The sequence below is a fragment of the Electrona antarctica genome, assembly GCF_951216825.1.
Source record: "Electrona antarctica genome assembly, chromosome: 2".
In the NCBI taxonomy this organism is placed as follows: Eukaryota; Metazoa; Chordata; class Actinopteri; order Myctophiformes; family Myctophidae; genus Electrona; species Electrona antarctica.
In genome coordinates this window covers 53,214,521-53,241,524 of record NC_136807.1, presented here as the reverse complement: position 1 = coordinate 53,241,524, position 27,004 = coordinate 53,214,521, and the positions used below count along the sequence as shown (strand labels likewise).

The window sequence follows — 27,004 nt, the reverse complement described above, 5'->3', positions numbered from 1 at the left end:
AACTGTAATATATTAATGTATATATTCACTGTAGGCTACATTATTGTTCACTTACTCCAAATCAACTGAAAATGCAGATCAGAATTTCATTATGATAGCCTACATCTAACACACTTTATACTACTTTATAGTTATGTTTTATTTAATCTTACTCTGTATGAGATGTAATAAACATCTTGAATATTATGACACCCCATCTTATCTCCCCTCCAACGGGGGTCAAACAAGAGAGCAAATAACTCATTGAACAGTAATGTTACAGGAAGCATGGTATGTTACACATTGAAGTAATTTGGATCCTTGAGTATTTCATTAAGTAAAAAAAAATATTATAGGCAAAATATATTCTTTAACTTCTAGCTGTCGTCTTCATTTAATTTTAGATGGTGGTCAGTCACAAACTCACAGTCATTCACAACTGGCCGATATAAAAATATATTGGTTCTATCCAGAATCTGTCGCCTCACGTCATTCCACAAAATAATAGAACAAGCTCAATACTGGGCTTGATAAAAGCTTGCCTCGATAAGGCACATTATCAATAAAAAATAACGAGCTCCATCGCCAATTCTGAATGGGGGAAAAACATGACCCAGGTAGGATGTGTAAATGATCTCAGACTTTGGTGCTATATTAAGGAAACATTAAAAGACCCAACTTGGCAGTTCTTTGTTTTGGAATACTTTATTAACCGAACAAATTGGTACAAATGTATACAACAATTAGGGTAACGGTGTGGGGAAAAAGCCCAGGTAATACATCTTTGCTTCTGGGGGGGTCCCTGGAACAACACATTTTCAGATGGTTTGCGACCAAATACACGTCATTCTGCATGGGGGTCCTTGACATGAAATATTTTGAGAACCACTGACATATAAACTGTTTTTTCATTAAACTAAGGATTTAGAAGACATTTGTATAATGAGGCCCTCATGCCTTAATGTTGTTAAGCTTAGACTTTACTACTTCTCTGCATATGAATCTATGTGCATTTGGAATAAAGCTTTTGTCACAAACTGCTGCTAAAGGTTTCCCCCCGCTGTATGAGTCCTCATGTGTCTTCTTAGATGACCGTTGTCGCGAAAGCCTTTGTTACAAACTGTACAAGTGAACGGCTTTTCCCCTGTATGAGCCCACATGTGTCTTCTTAGATGACTGTTGTCACGAAAGCCTTTGTTACAAACTGTGCAAGTTAATGGCTTTTCCCCTGTATGAGTCCTAATGTGTCTTTTTAGCACACTGCTTTTACAAAAGCCTTTGTTACAAACTGTACAAGTGAATGGCTTTTCCCCTGTATGAGTCCTAATGTGTCTTCTTAGATGACCGTTGTCACGAAAGCCTTTGTTACAAACTGTGCAAGTTAATGGCTTTTCCCCTGTATGAGTCCTAATGTGTCTTTTTAGCACACTGCTTTTACAAAAGCCTTTGTTACAAACTGTACAAGTGAATGGCTTTTCCCCTGTATGAGTCCTAATGTGTCTTCTTAGATGACCGTTTTGGCGGAAGCCTTTGTTACAAACTGTACAAGTGAACGGCTTTTCCCCTGTATGAGTCCACATGTGACTTCTTAGATGACCGTTGTCACGAAAGCCTTTGTTACAAACTGTGCAAGTTATTGGCTTTTCCCCTGCATGAGCCCACATGTGACTTCTTAGATGACCGTTGTCACGAAAGCCTTTGTTACAAACTGTACAAGTTAATGGCTTTTCCCCTGTATGAGTCCTCATGTGTCTTTTTAGCGCACAGCTGTCACAAAAGCCTTTGTTACAAACTGTACAAGTTAATGGCTTTTCCCCTGTATGAGTCCTAATGTGTCTTTTTAGCACACTGCTTTTACAAAAGCCTTTGTTACAAACTGTACAAGTGAATGGCTTTTCCCCTGTATGAGTCCTAATGTGTATTTTTAGCTCACTGCTGTTACAAAAGACTTTCTTACAAATTGTACAAGTGAGTGGCTTTTCCCCTCTATGAGTTCTCATGTGACTGTTTAGAACACCGTTGTCACGAAAGCCTTTGCTACAAACTGTGCAAGTGAATGGAATTACCCCTGTATGAGTCCTCATGTGTTTTTTTTTATTACCGCTGACACAAAAGCCTTTGTTATGAACATTAGAAGTAAAGGGCTTTTCTCCTGCATGACTCTGCATGGAGTGAGTTGCTTTCGGTGGTTTCAGGTCCCGAGACATCTTGTTTAAAGGTGACTGCCACTCGTCACTGTCTTCAGTGATGTCAGATTCAGAACAGTGTGAAGAGAGGAGCTGGTCATCACCAGCTGGTTGTGATGGTACACAGTCCTCTACATCAGCTTGTGTTTTCATGTGTTCAGTTGAGGTGCTGGCTACAGGCTCTGTGCCTCTGTTCTCACCATCATCTTCACTTTTCACTGCTAGTAATGTCAGCATTGGCCTATCGACCTCTTCTGGTCTTTGAAGTAGCTCCTCCAACTCCTCTTTAATGTGTGGAGTCTCTGGATCCTCCAGGACCAGACTGGAGCTCCTCTCCTCTTCAGAGGAAACCTCCTCTTTACACACAGAGAGGTGCAGGACATCTAGGGAAAACACAGGGAGGTGCAGGGAGTCTAGGGGAAAGATACAATGAGAAACAGTAGAGGTTTGATATTATTATTATTTGTTTCATGCAGAGTTTCCTCTGTTACATGAAAAGCTAGTGCACACACATCCACAGTAGAGCTCAGGTGCAGTTCTCAACAATGGAAAATAAAGTATTCACATCGGTTAACACTAGCGCGTCGGAGCGGTCTGGCTGACCGATTTTGAAATTTTGAAGTGGATTTTCTTTGCCCATGAAGTCCTGAGAAAAGTTCCCCTTGCATGACTTTTTCTAAATGTTCGATTCAAACCATCTGGTTTTTTTTCCATCTGAAACGTTTTGGAAATATGATTTTAGACATAATTCTACTACCAAGTCTGCTCTTTTTCGGTCCGTGGGACCGCTTTAGACTCCTCACCCTTTCTCCCCCGCAAGCAGTGATGTTCACACCTCCCTCCCGGCTGGAGACGGGCATTGTTCAAGCTAATGTGTCATTTGCATTCCAACTACTTCCACATGTAGGCAAACTTACATTACGAATGTACTCACAACATAGACTAAATGTAGTTTTAGATGTTATATTTGTTATATGCGGTTTGCAGAAATAACAATGTCTGACTTTATTTTTCTCAAAACGGAAAAACAAAATATGGTGAAATATGGTGTGTTGACTGACTGGCGTATTGTTTCCACCAAACGCATAGCTCAATAGATATAAATACATGTTGACTATACACGCCATCTTTATAGCATAATTATGTAAGGTGGTGATGATAAAAAATGAATCAATTATCCTGGAATAATAAAGTTTATAGCATGGTCTGTTTGACCCGACCGACATTTCCTTTCCTTGGAGCGAGAATGCTTGCGGATGCGCGATTCCAAATATAAATGACAGTGTTTGAAATCAGTCCAACCCGATAGACGTCCCGAACTTCTAAATGTTTTGTCAGTCAGAAGAACAGTTCTGTCCGTCCTTCTTTGTCTGTAAACTTTTCTGCACGCGACCAGTGGAACTGATTTGCACGCATCACGGCTCTCTTTTTTTCTCTCTCCCTCTCGTGGAGAGGAAGAGAATATGTTCATGGATCCAAGTAACTGACGGTGAGGTATGCGGAAGTGCATTTTAGATAACGCTGTAGCACTATTTGTGGCGGTGATGCGTCACATGACTTGATCTATCCTATGGTATATATATAAACCGTGCTGCTGCTACGGACCTCTCTGCTGGCACAATCAATCAAATATATATAAATTACATCGATCATAGGCGGCGGGTATGTAAGGCTAGGCCAGGCTTAGCCTTCCCAAAAAATATGCTGGGTATTTTAAAAAATATATATAGGCTAATATATGTGCGCAGCATTATATAGAAGGCTAGCCGCTCCCAAACTCCCAACTCCTTTGTCTGTAAACTTTTCTGATTTGCACGCACGGCTCTTTCCTTTTTTTGGCACAATCAATCAAATATATATTAATTACATCGATGTTTCCCCCTCTATATAAAAATGACAATATATAACTAATGTCGTATTTCGTCTGACTCTGAGCAATGTGCCTGGCTCTGGCTGTTACAACGTGTGGTAGCCTATTTTATTGGCTCAATACAAAGTCGGACAGTGTTTGCTGCGCAAGGGTATTCAATATAGCGCTCACACCGTCACTATAATTATAGTTTGGTAAACTGAAATAAAAAAAATAAAATAACTTGAGTTGTCCTGTCGAGTTGAAACTGCTGCCTTGAATTAGTTGGAATGTAACATTTAGAAGACAATGGCAAGCCGTCAACGGGTGCAGAGAGGTGTGAAGATCATTAGACGAGTGGGGGAGAGAATGGCCAATCAAATAGCACGAAAAACACGGTCATCCTGACCGTTAGCCGTCATAGTAGTAGTGAATTTTTTTCAGACATCCTAGTGTTAAGAAAGTTCGGCTGTTTTTATTGCGCTCTAAATTCCCTAACGACTAATGGACCAGATTACTGATGTTTTAACTGAACCCTAGTCTGATTAACACACTCAGCGCCGAGATTCCTTCAAAATAGAAGCTCTGGGGTGCCGGAAAGACATGGCCACTTTTACTCTGAAACCCCCCCGGAAACAAACCGGGGAAAAAACTGAGAAATATTTATGCTTGCTCTCGTTTCCATAATATCGGAAGTTACCGGACCGCACATGAACGAAGAGCGAAGCGTATGGTGGCCTTAGAGTCAAAAATAAAAAATAAAGAATATTCTTCTCTCGTTTGGTATCATTGAAGATGCGCTAGGACGTGTATACACGTCATTGCAACCCGTCGATTGGGTTGCTTATGACGTTTCCACACGTCCTACCTACGGTCTGAATGTGTTAATGTTACATTCAGATTGATCCAGGAGTCAACACATCGATGCAAATCACATTGTTAATGTTAAAACAGATTACCGATTAAACTTCCATCTTAGCCGTAGCACATGACTAGTCTTTACGACCAGGCAGTCATATTTATGCAGAGGTTAAAATGTAATTTAGATAGCATGTTATTTAGACAGATGCTAGGTTCATTTCATGACCTGGCAGCCTACAGTTTGTCTAGTTTCAATGTACAGATTATTTATTGTGTGATATTATAGTGTTTAGACTGATGCTAGGTTCATGGTTTACCTACAGTATGATCCTAGATCACTGAGACACTACACTGTCTCTATACATTTGATGAATTTGCTTACCTTGCTTACTGTAAATTGCTCTGGATTAGATAAAGAGTGTCTGCTAAATGCCTAAATAGTAAAGTGTAAAGAGCTTGAAACTTACTGAGATCTATGTGGTCTTCAGGTTCCTGTTTAAGGTGGTCTTCAGGTTCCTGTTTAATAGAAACAGTGGTGTCTGGAGGACTGATCTTCACCTGCAGACTGGACTCCACACACTGGTCTGGAATGAAGGAATACAATAAGAACTTTAACAATAAAGACTTTGATGTGACCTGGATAAGGACTTTATATGATGGGACACGAATAATGGCTTAAATTAGGGATTTTTGGGGGTCCCCAGCCAAAAACGTTGAGAACCCCTGTACTACGGAACAAAATAGATATATTTATAATGCCAAACAGAAATCAGGAGAATAAATAACAAATACGGCCACAGCCGTAACAACGGCCTATGCTCCATGAAAAGGAGCGATAGGCATACGTGGAATGTGATGATGTATGATGATAAGAGCACCCCTCACTTCACAAGTGAGGGGTGTGATTTGCATTTTTGGTGAAAAGGTTGACAAAATAAGCCCGAGGGGATAGCGCCCCTCAAAAAATGAATACATGTAATGTTCCTATTTTATGACCAAAATAAACTACTACTACTAAACAATCTGTTTGCACGCAGTCTGATTCATTGATTGATTGAAATATGTATTAAGTTTGCAGAATTACAGTACATTTCAAGCACAACTCAATACAAACTACAGACTGTTAACTGTGAGTGGACGACCCGATAAAGCATTACACTTGTTTACAAGAGGGTCCACCTTGTTCAAATCATCAAAACATTTAGAGACGTACAAATAGACACTTCTATATAGCCAAAAAGAATAGAACAGGAATTCATCATAAAGGAGGTAAAATAAAGGTAAAATAAACATATACAGTGAGGGGAAAAAGGGGTGGGTGGTGAAGGGGGATTCAGATTTTTACGGGGGCCAGTTTTGAATTGCAGCCGTCCGTAGGTGCCCTTTGAGAGCGGTTTTGAAGGAGTCAAGGGATTTGCATGTCTTAATGACTGTTGGTAGGGCGTTCCACATTTTGGTGGCATAGGAGCGAAAATAATTTAATCCCGTTTGTGCCGAATCTGGGTTGCACATGGTTTGTTGCACTCCCTCTGGTGTTGTGGGTGTGGACTTCGTTAACATTAAGGAAGTATTTAGACAGGTACATGGGTATCTTGGTGGTGTATCGAATATTGGGGACCAGACCCATTGCAAGATGCTGTACTCTGTCATCAACCCTAAGCCATTCCAGCCTGTCAAAGTCGGCAGGGGTGAGGTGGGTTCGGGGGTGAGGCCAATTAGGAGCCTGACCAGTTTGTTTTGGGAAGTCTGGAGCCTTGTTTTAAGGGCTTTTGAGGTGCTATGGTACCAAGAGGTGCATGCATAGTCAAAGAAACCTTGTACAAGGGCTCCTGTTAGGGTCTTCAAGGTGTTTTTGTTGACCAGTGAGGAGATGTAAAATAATCTTGTTCTTTGGTTGACTTTTTTGATTACGTTGGTGGCCATTTTATCACCGGAAAGATTGGGGGCTCAGCAGCCCCCCAAACGGTAGCGGATCTAGCCTTATAGAACGAACGTACCGATATACTGTGAGCTTAGCCTGTTGCTAACGCGACCCCCCTCCTCTCCCTCTCTCACACAACTCTCTCTAACGCGACTCTCTCTCTCTCCCCTGTTGAAGTTGCAATAGTTGGATCACTGCAGTGTTGCACTGTTCATATTAGCTGCTTTGATATTATAGGAAATAGCCTACCATACATTTTATTTTTATGTTATTATTTGCATCTGAACTTGTCATTAGCCTAACTGTAGGCCTAGATACATACTAGGCCTATACACTGCCTATACATACTGCCTATTTGAATGTGCAGTAAATAGGATAGTAAATAGTACTGTGACCAGATTTGACTGAGGGACTGCCATTGGATTTTTTTTCATGTCATATGAAAGCAGGGAATCATAGTTTTAAAATTGTCTGAAATGTCTTTATTAGGAACAATCCCTTGAGATGAACCATCTCGTTTTCAATTCACAAAATACACTTCATATATAGACACTTTTTTACAGACAGTTCAACCAGACAAAAACAAGACAAGACAAAACAAAACAATACAATTCATAGATAAACAAAAACAAACAAACAAAAAAAAGAAAGAAAATAAAACTGCAACAAAACAACATTTCACATAACATGGACATAACGTAGACATAACACATGGATCATTGCATCATGGATCTGTTAGTGATGATGATTAGTGAAAACATGAACAGGTAGTCTCAAGATGAGGACAGCACAGTTTAAAACAAATTAAAAGATGTTATTGAACGAATATGGACAGGTAGATTGTTCCAGTCACAAGGAGCTTTGAACACAAATTATTTTTTGCCAACTGATGTGGGTATATTAAAGTCAATCTGTGAGCAATGTCTAAGTTGATGTGTAGAAGTGTATGGTATCATAAGCTGTTTCAAATACTGTGGATAATTGAAATGAATGCATTTAAAGATGAAATGCAGCCAGTGCTGCCGTCTTCTTGAGGTGGGAGATGGTAAATTAAGATTTTCGTACAAGGTACAGTGGTGGGTCAAATATGGGCAGTCAAGGACAAATCTGCATAAACGGTTATATACTAAGTTCAAGGGAAGGTTTGTTTTAGTGGCAGTCTGATAAACTACATCTGCATAATCAAGAATTGGTAGTATGAGTTGTTGAACTAGTTTCTTTCTTACTGTAAAAGTAAAACAGTTTCTGTTACGGTATAGGACACCAGTACTAAAGTTGATTGTATTTGAATTGTTCAACTCTATGCAGTTGTGTACCATCAAGACAGGAGATATTGAATGATTGATTGTTAGTTTGTGCTTTAATATTTTGATTAGTCCCGAAGAGCATAGTGTTTGTTTTGGTTTTGTTGATAAGTAATTTATTAGCTATAAGCCATGCTTCTAGATAATTAAAATTTAGTTGCAATGTCGACTGAGTTTGTGAAAGGTTAGCTTGTGAAGTGTATATGACAGCGTCATCAGCATAGCTGGGTCTGAATTCGTTCAAAATCAACAAAATCGTGCACTTGGTGACAAGTCTTTGATTTTTGGTATGGTGGTAGGTATGGTTATAAGGTTTTCAAAAACCATCGCAAACGAGTTGGGAGCGCCCCCTAGTGGTCTGTTTGCAATGAATCTAATATTAAATGGGTCAGTCTATGGTTAAAAACCATAATAATTGATAAAAGAGATTTTTCAATGGATTCTATTAGTATTGGGTGTGCTAAATAACATACTAAAAAATTAGGAAAAAATAACTTCTGGAAAGGCATCATTTTCAAGATGGCGTCCACGATGGCTGCCGGGAGCTTAAAATGCCTATAAACTGGGATTTAATACATAAAAAATCATAACAATTATACTCTTGGTGACAAGTTTTTGATTTTTGGCATGATGTTAGGTATGGGTATAAGGTTTTCAAAAACCATCGCAAACAAGTCGGGCTCGCCCCCTAGTGGTCTGTTTGCAATGAATCTAATATCAAATGGGCCAGTCTATGGTTAAAAACCATAATAATTGATAAGAGATTTTTCAATGGATTCTATTAGTATTGGGTGTGCTAAATAACATACTAAAGAATTAGGAAAAAATAACGTCTGGAAAGGCATCATTTTCAAGATTGCGTCCACAATAGCTGCAAAATGCCTATAAAGCTGGGATTTAATATGTAAAAAAAAAAATAATAATTGATAAAATATATTTTCCAATTTATTCTATTAGTATTGGGTATGCTAAATAACATATTAAAGTTTTGGGTGAAAATAACTTCTGGAAAGGCATAATTTTCAAGATGGCGTCCACGGTGGCCTCAGTAAGCTTAAAATGCCTATAAACTGGGATTAATACATAAAAAATCATAACAATTATGCACTTGGTGACAAGTTTTAGATATTTGGCATGATGTTAGGTATGGGCATAATGTTTTCAAAAACCATCGCAAACAAGTTGGGCTCGCCCCCTAGTGGTCTGTTTGCAATGAATCCAATGCTGGCCTATTTAACATTGGATTCATTGCAAACAGACCACTAGGGGGCGAGCCCAACTCGTTTGCGATGGTTTTTGAAAACCTCATGCCCATACCTAACACCATGCCAAAAATCTAAAACTTGTCACCAAGTGCATAATTGTTATGATTTGTATGTATTAAATCCCAGTTTATAGGCATTTTAAGCTTACTGAGGCCACTGTGGACGCCATCTTGAAAATTATGCCTTTCCAGAAGTTATTTTCACCCAAAATGTTTATATGTTATTTAGCATACCCAATACTAATAGAATCCATTGGAAAATATATTTTATCAATTATTATTATTATTTTTTTACATATTAAATCCAAGCTTTATAGGCATTTTGCAGCTATTGTGGACGCAATCTTAAAAATGATGCCTTTCCAGAAGTTATTTTTTCCTAAATTTTTAGTATATTATTTAGCACACCCAATACTAATAGAATCCATTGATTTTTTTCTTTTATCCATTATTATGGTTTTTAACCATATACTGGCCCATTTAATATTAGAGTCATTGCAAACGGACCACTAGGGGGCGAGCCCAACTCGTTTGCGATGGTTTTTGAAAACCTTATGCCCATCCCTAACACCATACCAAAAATCAAGAACTTGTCACCAAGTGCATAATTGTTATGATTTTGTATGTATTAAATCCCAGTTTATAGGCATTTTAAGCTCCCGGCAGCCATCGTGGACACCATCTTGAAAATGATGCCTTTCCAGAAGTTATTTTTTCCTAATTTTTTAGTATGTTATTTAGCACACCCAATACTAATAGAATCCATTGAAAAATCTCTTTTATCAATTATTATGGTTTTTAACCATAGACTGACCCATTTAGTATTAGATTCATTGCAAACAGACCACTAGGTGGCGCTCCCAACTTGTTTGCGATGGTTTTTGAAAACCTTATAACCATACCTACCACCATACCAAAAATCAAAGACTTGTCACCAAATGCACGATTATAACGAATTCAGACCCAGCTAGCATAGAGTTGAACGTTACAACCAGAGACAATTAGCTCTTCGCTAAGTCCCACCCAAGTCCGTTCTTGGCCAATGCCACGTTAGCGACGGTTACTATGTTAGGATCCTGGTCACGCTTTCAATGCTGGTCAAAATGTTTAAGCAGTGTCAATAAATATATTTGCTGTACAGCATGTGTGGACCTCAGAAAGAGGGTTTGTTTTCTTACCTTGTTGTGAGCAAACTAGTCCATTCCATGAATTATTTCGCTCCGTTGTGCAGTTTAATAGTACATATTAGAAATAAAAATAGGCTCTCATTGACTTCCATTGTAATGGGGAAACAGCTCTCAAAGTCACTCTTTTAGAACACTAAGCTGATTCTGACCGTTTATGACATCAGGAAAACTCATGCGGTTATATTTTTAATAAAAAATGTCAAGGTTGTCTTGTTTTTGTTTTGACTTCAGTGTTGCCACATTGTGTGAGAGAAATAAGCCAACCCATCTCCAAAAACAAGCCAACTCTTAAAGCCAAATCAAGAAAAACAAGCCAAAACAAACACAATAATATGACCATATATAATCATAATAAAAAGATTGTATGCATTTATCATTATAAATACTATGTAGGCATATGTCTATGATAATTCATGTTTTGGTAATGTATTACATACACTAATTATTAGCCTTAAGCCAAAAGTAGCGGGAAATAAGCAGACCTGGCAACCCTGACAAGTTTGTGTGGTAAGAAGTTCCGGTTTGCCTACAAAACGATCTGATTGGTCCAAATCTGTACACCCACTTCTGAAGTAGCCTCGGTCTCAGGCCGTTGGATGTAAACATTAAACAAATGTATTTGATCTCGTCCACTTGTCGCAAACACCATACACAATTTTGGACGTGTTTGAGGGAGACACTTTAGGAGAAATGTCTGGGACTGCAGCTGGGTGCATCTCAAACAGCATGGCGACTTGTTTACAAACGAGAGTTGGGAACACCAGAACCGCTTCACACCAAAATAGTTACTTTATAAATCTATCAAAAGACGAAAATAAAACGAGTTTTCCTGATGTCATAAACTGATTCATGGAATGGACTAGTTTGCTCATAACAAGGTAAGAAAACAAACCATCTTTCTGAGGTCCACACATGCTGTACAGCAAATATATTTATTGACACTGCTGAAACATTTTGACCAGCATTGAAAGCGTGACCAGGATCCTAACATAGTAACCGTCGCTAACGTGGTATTGGCCAAGAACGGGCTTGGGTGGGACTTAGCGAAGAGTGAATTGAGGGAAGATCATTAATAAAGATGGAGAACAGAAGTGGGCCTAGGGTTGAGCCCTGTGGCACACCACGTTCCTGTACCGCTAGGTCGGATTTACTGCCCTGAATGACAACAGTGTTTTCTATTGTGCAAATAGGAGTTGAACCAAAGTAAGGCATTATGTGACATGCCAATAGAGAGAAGTTTGTCTAGAAGGAGGTAGTGGTCAACTAGATCAAATGCCTTGGTTAAATCAATAAAGATTGCACCGGTAAGTTTACGATTAGCAGAGGCAGAGTGTATGTCGTTGGTGAGTTTCAGTAGAGCAGTAGTTGTAGAATGATTTTGACGAAAACCAGATTGAACAGGTGAGAGAATGTTGTATTTGGAGAGATAATTGGACAGTTGGTTGTATATTAATCTTTCGAAAACTTTTGCTATTGAGCAGATAATTGAAATTGGTCTGTAGTTGTTGGGATCAAGTTGATTACATGCTTTGTAGAGTGGGGTGATGGGACCATTTCCAGATGGAGGGTATGTCATGAGTTGAAAGAGATAAATTAAAAAGGTCGCAGAGAGGGTACATGAGAGTGTGTTGAGCAAGTTTGAGAAATTTGGCTTCGACGCCATCTAAGCCAGGACTGCTGCAGACTTTGAGGTCCTTAATTGTGTTCAGGACTTCAACAAGAGTAATTATCCTGAAAGAGAATGTGCTGTGGCAAGGTGGTGCATTGGTGAGAACATAGGGATCAGATGTAGGAGTACAGACTGAGGAGAAACGTTGGTTGAAAGCTTGAGCTACTAAAATTGACATTGGTTGTTCAAGTTAAATTGATGTGTTGATTTTATTATGGTATTTTTACGAGGACTTGGTTTCAATAAATTAGTCCAGTACATTTCACAGGGTTCTAACTGTCTAACAGACTGGAGGGTGCTGGCTGGGTCGGTTCACTGGTGGCCGCAAGCTGGGTTGAGTCGCTGGTGGCCGCAGGCTGGGTTGAGTCGCTGGTGGCCGCAGGCTGGGTTGAGTTGCTGGTTAATGACGACTTGGTCTTGCCTCTCCGACGCCGCCGACGTGCAGCATGTCTGGTGTGACTCCGTACAGGATCGGTGTCTTCATTGGAAGGGTCTTTCAGATGAGGAAGGTCAAGGGGGAACTGTCTCCTCCCAGGAGAGCCGTTGCAGGCAGGCAGCGCAGAAGGATCATCCTCTGCATCCTCTTCTTCATTAGGTTGCAAGAGTGAGTGTCTGAGTCTCTTCATCCACACAGGTATGTTGTCAGAGGAACAGGGGAGTAGCCGGTCATGGTGAAGGACTTTACTTGTCTTTTGTTCTCGGACTTGATAGAGAACTGGGCCGAGGCACTTGGTGATGAGACAGGGACCTTTCCAAGGAGCTTTAAGTTTTGGACTCTGGCCTTTTTTCCTTGTGTTGTCTCGGACATAGACCAGGTCTCCCACTTTGTAGGTTCTCCCTTTTGCACGCAAGTCATGTGTTTTCTTCTGTCTCAGTTGCGCTGTTCGTAAGTGCTTTCTTGCCAGCTCGTGTGTCGCTCTTACCTGTTCTTCAAGGTCCTCCACAAACTCGGCTGGAGGCTTCCTGGTCACAGCGAGTGAGACTTCATTTGGTTGATGAACCTCCCGCCCCAGCATCATGCGGTTTGGTGTGAAATCAGTGCAGGCATGTGGAGAACTCCTATAGGCAGCAACGTAGCACCTGACCATTTGCAGGAGGGTTCTGTTGAACCTTTCCACTTGCCCATTAGAAGATGGGTGGTAGGGCGTGGTCCGGGTCTTTGCGACTTGGAACAGACGGCAGACGTCTGCGAACAGCTCACTCTCAAAGTTCCTGCCCTGATCTGTGTGAATCTCAAGAAGGGCCCCGAGTCTGGAGATGAACTCATAGACAAGCTTCTTGGCTGTGACTTCTGCTGTTTGCTCTGGGATGGGGTAGGCCTCCACCCAGCGGGTGTACTGGTCAATGATGACCATAATGTACTTGTTACCCGCACTTGAGACTGGGAAGGGACCAGCTACATCCAGATGCAGTGGATCCATGGGCGCACCGGCCTGATACATTTGGAGTGGAGCTCTTCCTGGTTTGCCCACTGACTTGCAGGCTTGGCAGTTTTGACATGTTTTAACGAACAGCTGGATGTCTCCCCTCATTCCATTCCAGGAGAAGTGTTGCTGTGCCCGGTGAAGTGTCTTTCCTTCTCCCAGGTGGCCTGATTGGGGTGGGCAGTGGCATGACTCCATGACTTGTCTTTTGAGGGACTGGGGAACAAGGAGACGAATCATGGGGGCCGTGCCAACTCCACCTTCCCATCGGTAGTAAAGGACTCCCTGAGGACGCTCTGAGGCCAGCACAGCCAATACTTTCTGACAGGTGGGCTCTCCAGTGCGACATGATCTCGTGTTGGTAACACACCTTCATCCATCCACTGGTGCAACTTGGATAGGTAGGGGTCTTCCCTCTGCTTATCTTCCAGCTCTTTTTCACTGCACTGCGACAGCCAGTTGACTTCAGGCCTACCTTGAGGTGCTGGTTCTCCTTCTTCATCACAAGGTGAGTCTGAGCTGGAACATTCACCCAGCTGGGTGCTTTCACTCACTACTGTCCGTCTGATGGCTAGTGGCACCACGTCATCTTCAAACCGTGACCATTGCTGGTGCACTCTCTGACAGTATGAGAGTGCACCAGCCACAATTCTCACATGTCTCCCCCCTGCTCCGCTCCCTGCACTGGCCCCCAGTCGCTGCCCGCACAGAATACAAAACTCTGATGCTGGCATTCAAAGCAACCAAAGGTATGGCTCCCCCATATCTTGCAAGCATGATTGAACCCTACAAACCCTCCCGCGCACTCAGATCAGCCAACGCAGGAAAGCTGGAAGTACCCTCACTAAAAACGCCGGGACAACGCTCCACACGTCCCAAACTCTTCTCCCTTCTGGCCCCAAAACTGTGGAATGCACTCCCCGTTGCAATCAGAACTGCAGCATCACTCCCAATCTTCCGCCGTAGTCTGAAGACCCACCTTTTCAGACTCCATCATGGCCCATAGCACTTATCCTACCCCCTTAGATAGCACTTTTTAGACTTAGATAGCATTTGAAACAGACTTATAGCATGTCATGTAGACACAATAATTGCATTGTATGTAGTCATAGCACATCATAGTACATATGTATAGCATAGTATAGTATATATGTATAGTTAATATGTATAGTGTCATTATATAGATATGTTCTAGTTACGTTCTTAGCTTACGCATGTTTCTTGATAAATGCATTTTATATATGTGATTTATTCCCTTACTTTTGTTCTTGCCTAATGTAAATCGCTCTGGATTAAGAGCATCTGCTAAATGCCTAAATTGTAAATTGTATGAGAATCCTCCACAGGGTAATGAGGCCAGATCCTTGCCTGCCTGGTAGCAGTCACATACAGGACTTTGTGCTTTCTGTGATAATGCATCAGCGTTGCCGTGACGCAGTCCTGCTCTGTGTTCGATCTTCAAGTCATACTGACTCAGTTCTTCCAGCCATCTTGCCAGTTGCCCTTCAGGGTGTTTGAATCGACCACAACAGGCAGGTCAGGCTATTGTGGTCTGTGCGGAGGATGACGCACAGACAGTCTTGGAAATATGAGTTTTGGGTTTGGCTTGATGCCTTGTCCACTGACCACATGGCCGAGGAACAGGACCTCTTCTTTTAGTAGGTGGCACTTCGCTGGTTTGAGCTTTAGTCCATACTGTTCCATGCGCTGGAAGACTGTCGCCAGGTTGCTCAGGCTGTCATCGACCCCCTTTCCCAGGATTATCACGTCATCCAAGTATATCAGCAGACTCTGCCACTGTAGACCTCTGAGTACGACCTCCATGGCCCTCTGGAATGTGCTTGGCGCATTACATAGGCCGAAGGGCATCCTGGTGTACTCGTACAGCCCGCACTTGGTGATGAATGCTGTCTTGCATCGGTCTTGCTCGTGGACTTCAATCTGCCAATACCCGCTTTGGAGATCAAGCGTTGAGAAGGGTCAGCTCATTAAGCTTCCTGTAGTCAATACACCATCTAACTCCACCGTCCTTCTTTCGGACGAGTACAACAGGAGATGCCCACTCGGAAGTTGAAGGGGTGATGACTCCGGACTTCAGCATTGCCTTGAGGTGGTCCTCTTCTTCCCCTTGAAATCCAAGTGGTGTGCAACGTGGTGGTTGTCTAACCGCATGTCTTCCCCCTGTGTCTATTCGGTGTTGGACTGTGCCAAACCGGACCAGGTCTCCATCACTGGCTGCAAAGATGGACTGGTACGTCAGAAGGAGATGGAGGAATCTCTCTTGTTGGTCTTCACTTAGACCTTCACTTGCAGATGTGAACAGTTCTCGAAGGTGAGTGGGCAAGTCTAGTGCATTTACTTGCTTCAGTCTTCGTATGTGTTACATAGAAAGCTCAGCTGCTGACGTTGATTGCTCAGTGGAGGTGTCCGGTTGCTCCTCCATGGTTTCTATGAGAATCCCCAGACAGGTGCCGACCGGTAGGCTGGTACTGGAGAGAGACAGGTTGCAGATTCGGATGGGCACCGTCTTGTCCATACCCACAATGACACTGCCTGAGGATACGCCATCTGCAAGGCCAGCCGGCTCCAGCACTGCTGTTACCCCCGGTTTAGGGTTCTCCACCATGCCCCATACCTCACACTCGCTCTGTGGTGGCAGGGTCGAAGGTTTCAATAGAAACACTCTGGAGACCGCATAGCTTCCCACCGACCTCCCAGCAATGTAGCTGGGCAGCGGCTCACCTTCAATGAACACCATGCCTCCTCCTAGTATGGTTACATCGGCTGCCAACAACTCCTGGGACATGACGGTGGCTTCTGCCCCGGTGTCGACAACGCACTGAACAGGAAGGTGATTCACCTGAACCATCAGGCTGGGACCGTCACTTTTAGCTCTGCCTATGTTAATGACTGGTGACGGGGTAGTTTGGTCGTCTTCTTGAGAGGGCATAACATGACCGATTGCATTGCTAGCCAGGCCCGGGCCATTGGACCTGACCAGTTCTAGTTTTCCGACCTCCTGGGGCTGGGTGACCGTGAACAATCTCTCTTGAAATGTCCTACCTCCCCACAGTTATAGCAGGTAGAATTTTGACGGGCAGATGGGCTTGGTGAACGGAACCGGCCCGCTGTACTTGGGAAGTTCGGCAGTCGTGTGGGGGACCTCCCACGTTCAACTTGTGAGGCACGGCTTGAAGGGGCTACGTTGGCAGCAGGGTGCATTCCGCCCCTGGGTGTACTTGCGAGCAGCTGCCCCATTTGAACTCGGAGATGTTTGATTTTGTCTGCCATTTGTACTTCCTTATCCCTGAGTCGTTTAATTTCTTTAAGTACTTCCTCTTGCTGTGGTGTGGCTGCTGGTGGGGTTGTCATCACTTCAGGATTCTCGTCTGCCCAGGAAATGCGTCGGACCTTCCCTCTCCCTTCAGTATCCCGTCCCAGAGTCGCCCTGTAGTTATGTTCATGGGCTGCTACTAGCTTTTGAGCTTCGATGAGTGTGGGGGGATCTTGGTTCATAACTTCGTAGGCAACACGCTGGTTGCAGAGTCCCTTCAGGAATGCGTCAGCCGGCAGATGGTCCTGCATCACTAGATCGACCCCAGGGTAGGCCAGAGTGACAAGTCGGCGGACTTCTTCTGCAAATTCAGCGGAGGACTCCTTCTGCTGACGGAGTTCGCTGAGGCGGCGGCGAACAGTGGAGGGCGGATCCGATCGACCATAGCGTTGCTTTAGTTGTTCAGTGAGGAGTATATAGTCTTCTCTCTGATATTCTGGTAGGGAACAGATGAAACGCATCGCAGAGCCCCTCAGTCAATCATGGAGCTTATCCAACCTCTCCATAGAGCACCGAAGTCCTGACGTCACTGCCCTCTACTATCAGTCCCCAGGTTCGTGTATTTTTTTATAAGCATTGTAATCTCCATAGGGGGATTTTAGATCGCCTCATATAAGAACTCATAACTCATATAAACCGATCAGCCCGGCCTTTTCACTCATATGGATATGAAGCATCGACTGAAGGTGGAAATGTACAAATATACCCAAAGAGTAACAAAATAAGCGTTAGAAACGAGCCAAACAACCCAGAGACTACATTTCCGGGTAGGCTGCTTCTGCCCGCAGCCCGTCGCACAACAGAAACTGAACGTTAATTACGTTTATTTTAATTTTAATTGTATTGATATATAATGTATCGTGGTTAGTACGAGTCAATCAATCAATCAATCAATCTTTATTTATATAGCACATTTCATACAACGAGTGCAGTTCAAAGTGTTTTACAGTAAGAGAAAAAAATAAAACAAGAAAAAGCTAAACACAAGAGAGCATCAAGTACATAGTATTAACAAAACAAAAATGAGCGACTAAAACAGGAAAGGGACATGCAATGATCTAGTTAAAAGCAATGCTAAAAAGGTGTGTTTTAAGATTTCGTTTAAAAATGTCCACAGATTCAGAGAACCGTAGATCCCTTGGCAGGCTGTTCCACAGCACAGGGGCATAGTAGCTAAAGGCGGCTTCTCCATATTTATTTGTGTTTGGGGTCTCTGGGATATCTAGGAGACCAGCACTAGAGGATCTAAGGGGTCTGCCGGGCACATATTTAGTAGCATATTTATGTAGAGCATTACAGTAGTCAAGCCTGCTGGTAATAAAACAGTGAATTAGTTTCTCTGTATCATGTTGGGACAGAAATGGTCGGACTTTGGAAATGTTTCTCAGATGGTAGAATGATATTTTTGTGGTGTTTCTTATATGTGCCTCCATGTTCAGGTCACTGTCAAATATAACACCAAGGTTTTTTACTTGGTCCTTGGTGTGAAGTGCTTTTGATGTAAGGTATGCGGATAGTTTTTCCCTCTCTGCCTTTGCCCCGACAAGGAGGATTTCAGTTTTACCCTCATTTAGTTGAAGGAAATTTTCTGACATCCATGTTTTGATGTCAGTAATACACTTTATGAGGGTGTCAATTTGGGTAAGGCCAAGCAAAAAAAAACATTGGTCTCCGATTTGCTGTCATTTTTGGGCTGAGTAGGTAGGGAATTTATTTTATTTTTTATTTTTTTTTATTTTTTCGTGGGAAGGATGGGTAGCAAGGATTTTTTTTTTTTCCCCATCGGCAATAATGGATAGGCTTCTTTTTTAATAAATTCAATATGTGCCTGAGTTACCATCTTTTAAATAATTCTAATTCTAAAGTACACTGTAGGCTACTTACAAAAGAGTGTCAGAACTAGAAAAAGTGCCCCTCGGGGCACAGGTCTCCACCAGGGCAGGTCAGGTTATGGCCTCCTGGTAGCGCTATAATAGGCCAATGTGAAAAGGGTGCCATTTCTTCATACGCCTTTGATGGCAATTGGATGATTTGAGGCATTTTGTTCCAAAAATGTTGGTGGCGCTATAACAGGCCAATGTGAAAAGGGTGGGATATATTCCTCAGCCTAGTAAGAACATGTGTGAAAGATTTCACGTAAATTGCACGCTGCGTTCATGATTTGAGGCTTTTATTCACAACGGGGCAATCTTGCAAACTGTGAAAGCCAATTATAGCCAATTAGGATGGAATATGAAATATCGGACAGATCCGACTTGCGCACATGACCATAGAGATACTGTGTAACGATGTGTGAGATTTTTGGACAGAATCTGGAGGAGTAATATCAAAAAATGTGTTTTACAAAAGTCGGCCTCCTGGTGGCGCTATAAAAGGCAGATGCGGAAAATGCAGGTCAAAGGTTTGTCCTTGGCCTCTAGGGAGTGTGCATGCAACGTTTCACGCAGATCGGTGCAGTTTTAGGTAAAACATGTGAAAAGCTGCCTCATGGTGGCGCTATAACAGGCCGTTCTGGAAAATGTGGGGCAGAGGTTCATCATTGGCATCCAGGGAGTGTGTGTGCAAAGTTTGGCATCGACCGGGTTAACGGTGCCGGAGATTAGCTGGTAACAGACGGACGGAAGGACACACACACACACGGACGGAGTGCAAAACATACTCTCTCCCCATGCCTTCGGCCTGGTGGAGACAAACATAACACTGTATGCCTACAGCATTTGAAAACTTTGAATAGAATGTCCACACAAGTAATGCTGATGTTTAACAATAATTCAACTCTTGAGTGGAAAATGGAACCAAATGGACCCATAAGGGTCCACTTGGTTTCATTTTACACTCAAGAGTTAAAGATCTACTGGTATAGGGGTTCATTTAAACCAACTCTCCATTATTTAGCTGGGGACCACCTGGAACCCCCTGGTGGTCCCCGGACCACTGGTTGAGAACCACTGAATGAAAGGAATGATAGACAGTATGTAGAGCACAGGCTGGGGCTGACAGAGTCCACTGAGTCTGGACTCAGTGGACTGGTATTAGCAGAGGGGGGTGAGAGAACTCCCTCAAGGACCACCTGGGTCACTGGTTCAGAACCACTGACTTTTTAAGTTTGTAATACACCGTACAGGCGCACGCACGCACGCACGCACGCACGCACGCACGCACGCACGCACGCACACACGCACACACGCACGCACACACGCACACACACACACACACACACACACACACACACACCACCACCCCCCCCCCCCCCCCCCTCACTCTCTCCCGCACGTCAGTATGTTGTTAGCGTTAGCAGTCAACATTAGCATGAGTGTAGCTTCAAGTTTTCACAACTAACTGCTATCTTTGTCAAACAAAACTGTCGGAGATTTTGTTTTTGACCAATGCCCACTTCAAAGATCATCTGATCTTACACGTGGAGCAAATTAATTAATAATGAGCTACTGACAGTGTTGGGTAAAAGACAACTAGCTCCGCGATGAGTAGACTCAGAGAGCAGGCAGTCCTGCCTGCTTGCTGCACTGCTGGCTGCTGCTGAATGATCAGAGCGGAGAGAGAGAGAGGGAGGCATGCACTCTTTCAAACTTCACCGTGCGTTGCGTTAATCGCGCGTCAATGAAATTGACGCCGTTAAAAGGAACTTTGACAGCCTTATACAAATGTAAAAAAAAAAATCTTCAAGTAATAAAGCTGAAACATGATAGTGTTTTGAAGCAGAGAGCTACTGACTATCTGGTTTGACTCGGTCGGATTTTGACTTTTTTTTTTTTTCACCAAATGCCAATAAAATAATTTGGGTCGCGCATATTTAATAGAGTCGGTCGGAAACCGGAGACCAATCTTTATTTTTGCTCGGCCTAAGGTCATCTGGGGATATGGAGATATATAATTGGGTGTCATCGGCATAGCTGTGAAAGTGTATATTATGTTTTCTGATAACCAAGTGGTAGCATGTATAGGTTGAAAATAATGGGGCCTAAAATTGAGCCCTGGGGGACACCGCACGTCAGCTCAACGCTATCGGAGGAGTATTCACCAAGTGTTACTCGGAAACTCGAGTCACCACCAGCTGAGCTTACGTCAACGAGGAATCTTAGGAATGCAATATGTTGACAGCTGGGCGTGACGTATATGCTCAGCGACATTGCATTCATATGTAGTTTCAAGGCTTTTGCGGTCACATTAATTCCATTTTCTCCAGAAACTGGCTGTATCACATATGAATGGACATCATTAACGACGCACAGCCACTTCCCTGACTGAAACGCCGGGGTGGTCGGTTTATTTTTCAAACACAGTTCTTATATGAAGAGACATAAAATCGCCCTATGGAGATTTCAATACAAATAAAAAAATACACAAACCTGTGTGTTGGTGCCCTCTACTGAAAGTGACGTCAGACTTCGGTGCTCTATGGTGCTCCACCCTAGTCTCTGAGCCATTCTCTCAAATGGCATGAAGAATGAGCTCCAGTCATCAGTTCCATCAAAGGGAGCAAGGAGCTTTGTGTTGGAGCAGCATGACTGAGGTCTGGCATAGGCCTGGTTGCCACTGGGGCCACCTTGCTGTGGGCTGGGGGTTCCAGGGGTAAAGTCCACCCCTCTGTTGTTGACTTGACTGGTGTGTGCAGTATTCCGGCTGACAGGAGATGTGGCTGTGTTTGGCTGCGCAGCACCACCTCCTCTGGATGTATGTCGGCGGGCACTTAGATCTTGACTGGTGTACTCCCCATTCCACTGTCTATCAGGGGCTGAGTGGCGGATGACCTCCAGTTCTGGAGCGAAGTCTGGGTTATCTCCAGTTGTCAGGTTTGATGCCTCATATCTATCGATGGTATAGAAGAAAGAGAGTATGTCCTGTTGCTCCGAGGTCTCCACGACTTATGTCAGCCTGGTCTGGGACCTGTAATTGAGGCCCTTGTTGGGGTTTCACTGCCCCCTCCAGCCTCTCCAGGACTCATTTTGCTGCTGTTGCTTCTGCATCATTTGTTGATTTAGCAGCTGCTGGTTCTGCTGCATCTGTTGCATTAAGATGCCCAACCAAGCTGGTGCCTGCTCCTGATCAGCACCTGCTCCCTCCTCACCTTTCTTTTGTGACATGATATCCTCTTTGTTGTTATTTTCTTTTTCTTTTATTTGTATTATTATTATTATTTATTTTTTTACCTGTCCAGGCGGAGATAGGCCTATAGCGGCGGCGGCGGCGATTATTTGCGAGCCTGTGCTGTGCTTGTCTTCTGTGAGAAAGATGCAGTGGCTTGCAGATCTGCTCTTTTTGAGTGGTGTAAACCAGTGTTTCCCAACCTTTTTTGTCCCAGGGCACACTTTTCATAGCCTAAAAATCTCGGGGCACACCTAGATATACGGGGGTGTGCATGTGTGTGTGTGTGTGTGTGTATGTATATATATATATATATATATATATATATATATATATATATATATATATACACACATTTTCTTACATTTCTGAGGGTTTAACATTGTAAGTACAAATACAAGCTGTGCATTCTTATGCACTTTCATAGTTTAACATTTTAATTATTTTTATTATTATACATAGTAACTATGGATTATAAACCAGTAGGCCTATACATAAAAGTAAAGTTGTGAAGCACAACAGGATTTAATTTCTTTCTGACCACATCATCTTGGTTTCTATTCCTTATTTATCACACACACACACACACACACACACACACACACACACACACACACACACACACACACACACACACACACACACACACACACACACACACACACACACACACACACACACACACACACACTCTGTGGATATCTGATATGCATTGCAACGTTAGCTTGCTAGCCTAGCTATATTGTGTTTACTGTCGATAGCTTTAGCTAGTTAGCTTATCGCTAACATGATGACAGCAGCAACAAGTAGGATGTAATTGTATGCGGGCTTTATTGGCAACTTTAGCTCTCCGTGTACATCGGATTCTTTATCTTACATAAAGAAATACGAGCGACCTTGGTTAAAGAAGTTAAGAACACAACAGGGGGACAGAACGACACAGTGAGTGTACTGTCTGTGTGAGCGGTGCGCTGCGCTCTGAGAGTCAGGAGGAGGACTCGGCCCCTCCCCTCCCTCAAGGCTCAGAAGGGAGGGGGTTGTGCTCAATGTGCTGTTTGTGTGTGTGTGTATTGTTCCGTCGTTGACTCGTTGTTGTTGTCGCGCGTCTAATTAGACGTGTGACAACAACGACGCAACAATAGGAATCCTGCAGCTTTCGGGGGAGGGTTAGTGTTATTTTCGGTCAAATCAGGCGGCACACCTGGACACATCAAACGGCACAGTAAAGTGCCGCGGCACACAGGTTGGGAAACACTGGTGTAAACCACTCCTACAACTGGCTTTGTTAGTTTACGTGTCTGTCTGTTTGTCTGTCTGTTCGTACCAAAAAATGAGCATGGTTGCTATGGTCACCCAGTTCACACGGGTGTGATTTCATTACGTCAGACATTACGTCAGACCACAGCTGATCAGTCTATATAAGACCTTACACCACTCAGTTCACACGGGTGTGATTTTTAATTATTATAGTGACGTTATCCTCAGACCGGGCTGCGGTCACGTGACGCAGGCAGTTCCAGGAAGGGAACGAGACTTTGTTGTTGTTATAAAGACGTATTCTAACTTAGACACAGAACGTAATTCCAACTAGCATACAGGCTAGTCATGCAGTTGTGTCCTTGTACAAAACTTCCACTTCTGTCACCATTTGTTGTGGACTGAATTATGTGGTGGACTGGAGGCGAGTGGGAATGATGCCACAACAACTAGGGTTTCCAGGATGTTCTTACAGGATGTTTACTTCACGTTAGAACAGCAGATAAGTTGACAGACAGAACTTGGCACAAATAATGTCGGGTAGGTAAACTCACACTGTGCATAAAGTCTTTCTTTGTTTGTTGTTGTCGGTCCGTAGTTCTCGGGCAGAGACGGAGGAGGAATAACTCAGACGTCCATACACATTGAAAACCGGAACACAACACACTAAACTGGCGGGCTGAACATAACCTACCCAGAACCCTCTGAGGCTGAGACCCAATCAGAACACATTAGACAAAGGGCCGATTCATACTCCTATTTTAGAGGCGAATAAAAGTCGGTTCGGCTCTGTAGACTAGAGCCTACAATATGACGTCATTTGAGGTTCGGGGGGGCGGGTACCGTCCTAAAGTCGGCTCTTCGGTGCTACTGAAACTTTCTGACGAGCCGAAATCATTTCGGAACTACAGCGCCGAAACAGCGGTAAAATAGGAGTATGAATCGGCCCAGTAACTACACACACAATAGGCTGTGGACAATATACTGTAGTAGCAGGGCATAGGTTGCAAATGTTCCCACATTACAATACTTTTCAACCTGTTCATAGACTATTTGAACAGACTATTTGTCTGATATTGCCGTCAACTAAAAACACTGTCTTACGTCATACTGTGGTTGACTTACTTTACTCTTGTTAGATTAGAACTGATAGGTGATTTAAAACAGTTGCAAAACTCATGAGAATAGACTACTGCTTAGCTTAGCTTTACACACACACACACACACGCAATGTCCATGTTTACTAACCTGCTCGGTGTAGTGTGATGTGTGGCTGTAGCATCACGTCCAGCAGTTTGTTCTGTTTCTCCAGCAGAGTTTCTAGTGTCTCCATCTCTCTCTGGAAAAGGTTGTACATGAACTCTCCCACCGCGCTGATGCGCTCCAACGCAAACACTCTGACATTAAGCGTCACACTACAAACATCAACACCACGCTGTTTATCCAAAACACACAATATCTCCTCTCCCACCGACGTCATGTGTTCATTTATCTTCACCCGTACAGACTCCATTTGACTCCTTTTACCTCCTTTGGGATACATTTTCACCAACTGTAATATTATACTAATATAATGTGTAAAGCTCTCGGTTACTACTGTAATATACTAATGTGTAAAATGTCCCTTTTCTTACGACAGGATCACAAACAAAGAGGTTCCACAACTTTCCGCCTCGCCGATTCCGCCATTACTTCCGGGTCAACGTGTCAAGAGCATGCGCAGCAAAGGATGCAGGCCAAGGGGCCAGTGAGGCTTTCCAACGTTGAAGCAGCCGGGCCCTAGTGGTAAAGTTTGGGACTGCAGGCGGGTGGAATTCATGCACGAGCACAAGAGAGCGCGCCGCTGGTTTGCTTTGTGGACGCGCACAGGGCAGTTTGTGTTTACATTATGTTTTCTGAAGGATAAAGCAGCGTTTTTGTTAACCACGAGTGCTCGCATCATGTACAACATCTCAAAACATAACTGATTTATTATATTACAGATAAGAAGCCCACCGTAAACCGACGGAGTTTGGTTTGGTTTACCATACTAATTTTAACTAAAATTGACACTTTACATGCTGTGTTGTGGGAGCTCGTGTTTTTAGTAGGGGAGCCTATCAATCAAATTTTGATGCCCGTGATTTTGGAATGTTAATTTTTGGAGACAGGTATATCTTGATTCTTGGGGTTACCAGAATGCCAAAAAAACATGTCTCCAATTTTTTATGTCAGGTTTAGCATGTTTAATTAGCATAATTAGCTAATAAATTGTCAAAAACGGAAATGGCAATAACTTTGCTTCTAGGTAACTTATAAAGGTGATCTAAGAGTCTGAGTCCATGTTTGTGATGTCCAGATATTCATCTGTTACCATTGTGAAGTCATACAACCTTTCCTAATTAGCATAATTGCCATACATTATGCAAAAACGAGGTGAACATCAGCAAATTGCTGCATGTTTTACTTTTAGTCAACTTTGAAAGCTTCTCACAGACTTCAAGTGTATGTTTACAACTCCAGGAATAATTATCATCCTATGAATAAATCATGCAACCTTTTGTCTATGTAATAATTATGTAATAATCACACCAAAACCAGAAATAGCTGTATTTCTTTGCTTTAAGTTAATTAATACGCATGATCTTACAGACAGTGTAAGTCTGTTTGCATGTCTAGAAAATATTAGAAGCGACCTCGCACTAAAGGGCTGGGCGAGTGCTGGTGCTTTGGAATGGGGGGTCAGATCAACATATCTGCCTGGGTCATGACAGACTGCTGGGCGAGTGCTGGTGCTTTGGCATGGGGGGTCAGATCAACATATGGAATGTATTCTGAACTGGCCATATATGGAGCGTGTCTTGAGTGTACAGGGTTTGATGAGGTCAGATCAACATATGGAATGTCAGAACAGGTCAGCTCCATATAGCGATCTAATTACATTTTCGGGCCTGTTGAGAACTAATAACTTTGGGGCAGGCCCGTCCATAATTTCCTAAAGGCGACCTGCAGTCGCAAGAAAGAACAATATGGGAAATGGTCACAGAATTATCAGATTGTTTATTCTAATATTTACAGAAAGTTTTGAAAATTGAAGGGTCTCCATCTTCGTCGTCATCGTCAATCCCCAACAGATGTGCCTTGCTTACCACACACCTCTAATCATCTGCCCCACACATGCACATCTCAGAGCAGTTCAAATTTTAGATCGACAAGAACAATGTGATATGCACTGTGATTTCTTGCAGACACATTTGATCAGTTGGGTAATGGTGGCTGGCCCGTGGGTATCCCGTGTTGTGACTGGCACCAGTTGAGCTCCCTCAGCCTCCCATCCATATTCAGTTGCTGGTGGCATCTGTGGGTTAGGTACGTGCTGCGTCAGAACTGAGCCTTTTTGTAGCTCATAGTACTGTATATACAGTAGCAACTGCAGATACCACCTCCACAGGACACCTGTTTAGACCTGGCCAACAGGTTAAATTCCCTGGAGCTGTCTGATCAGCTCCAGAGACGGCATGGAACCCTGGTAAGGCTGAAGTCCTCGTTTTACCCAGTGCCTGCACTACTGGCTCCAGCGATGATACGTTTTTTGTTCCCCACACCGGTGATGAAATAGATGTCCTTGCACAGCTGATGGTACCGTCGTATTGTAAGAACAAAGACATCAGTGTCAGGGGACTCAAT

The 27,004-nt window shown here is 43.0% G+C and overlaps 1 long non-coding RNA gene across 1 annotated transcript; it reads right to left on the bottom strand.

Annotated features, from left to right (window-relative positions):
- Positions 1–693: 693 nt before the first annotated feature.
- Positions 694–25,065, bottom strand: LOC306938166. The gene is made up of 3 exons (XR_013791681.1): positions 24,587–25,065; positions 5,343–5,459; positions 694–2,578 (listed from the first exon to the last, which is right to left on the bottom strand). It is a non-coding gene; the product is annotated as an uncharacterized lncRNA (long non-coding RNA).
- Positions 25,066–27,004: the final 1,939 nt, after the last annotated feature.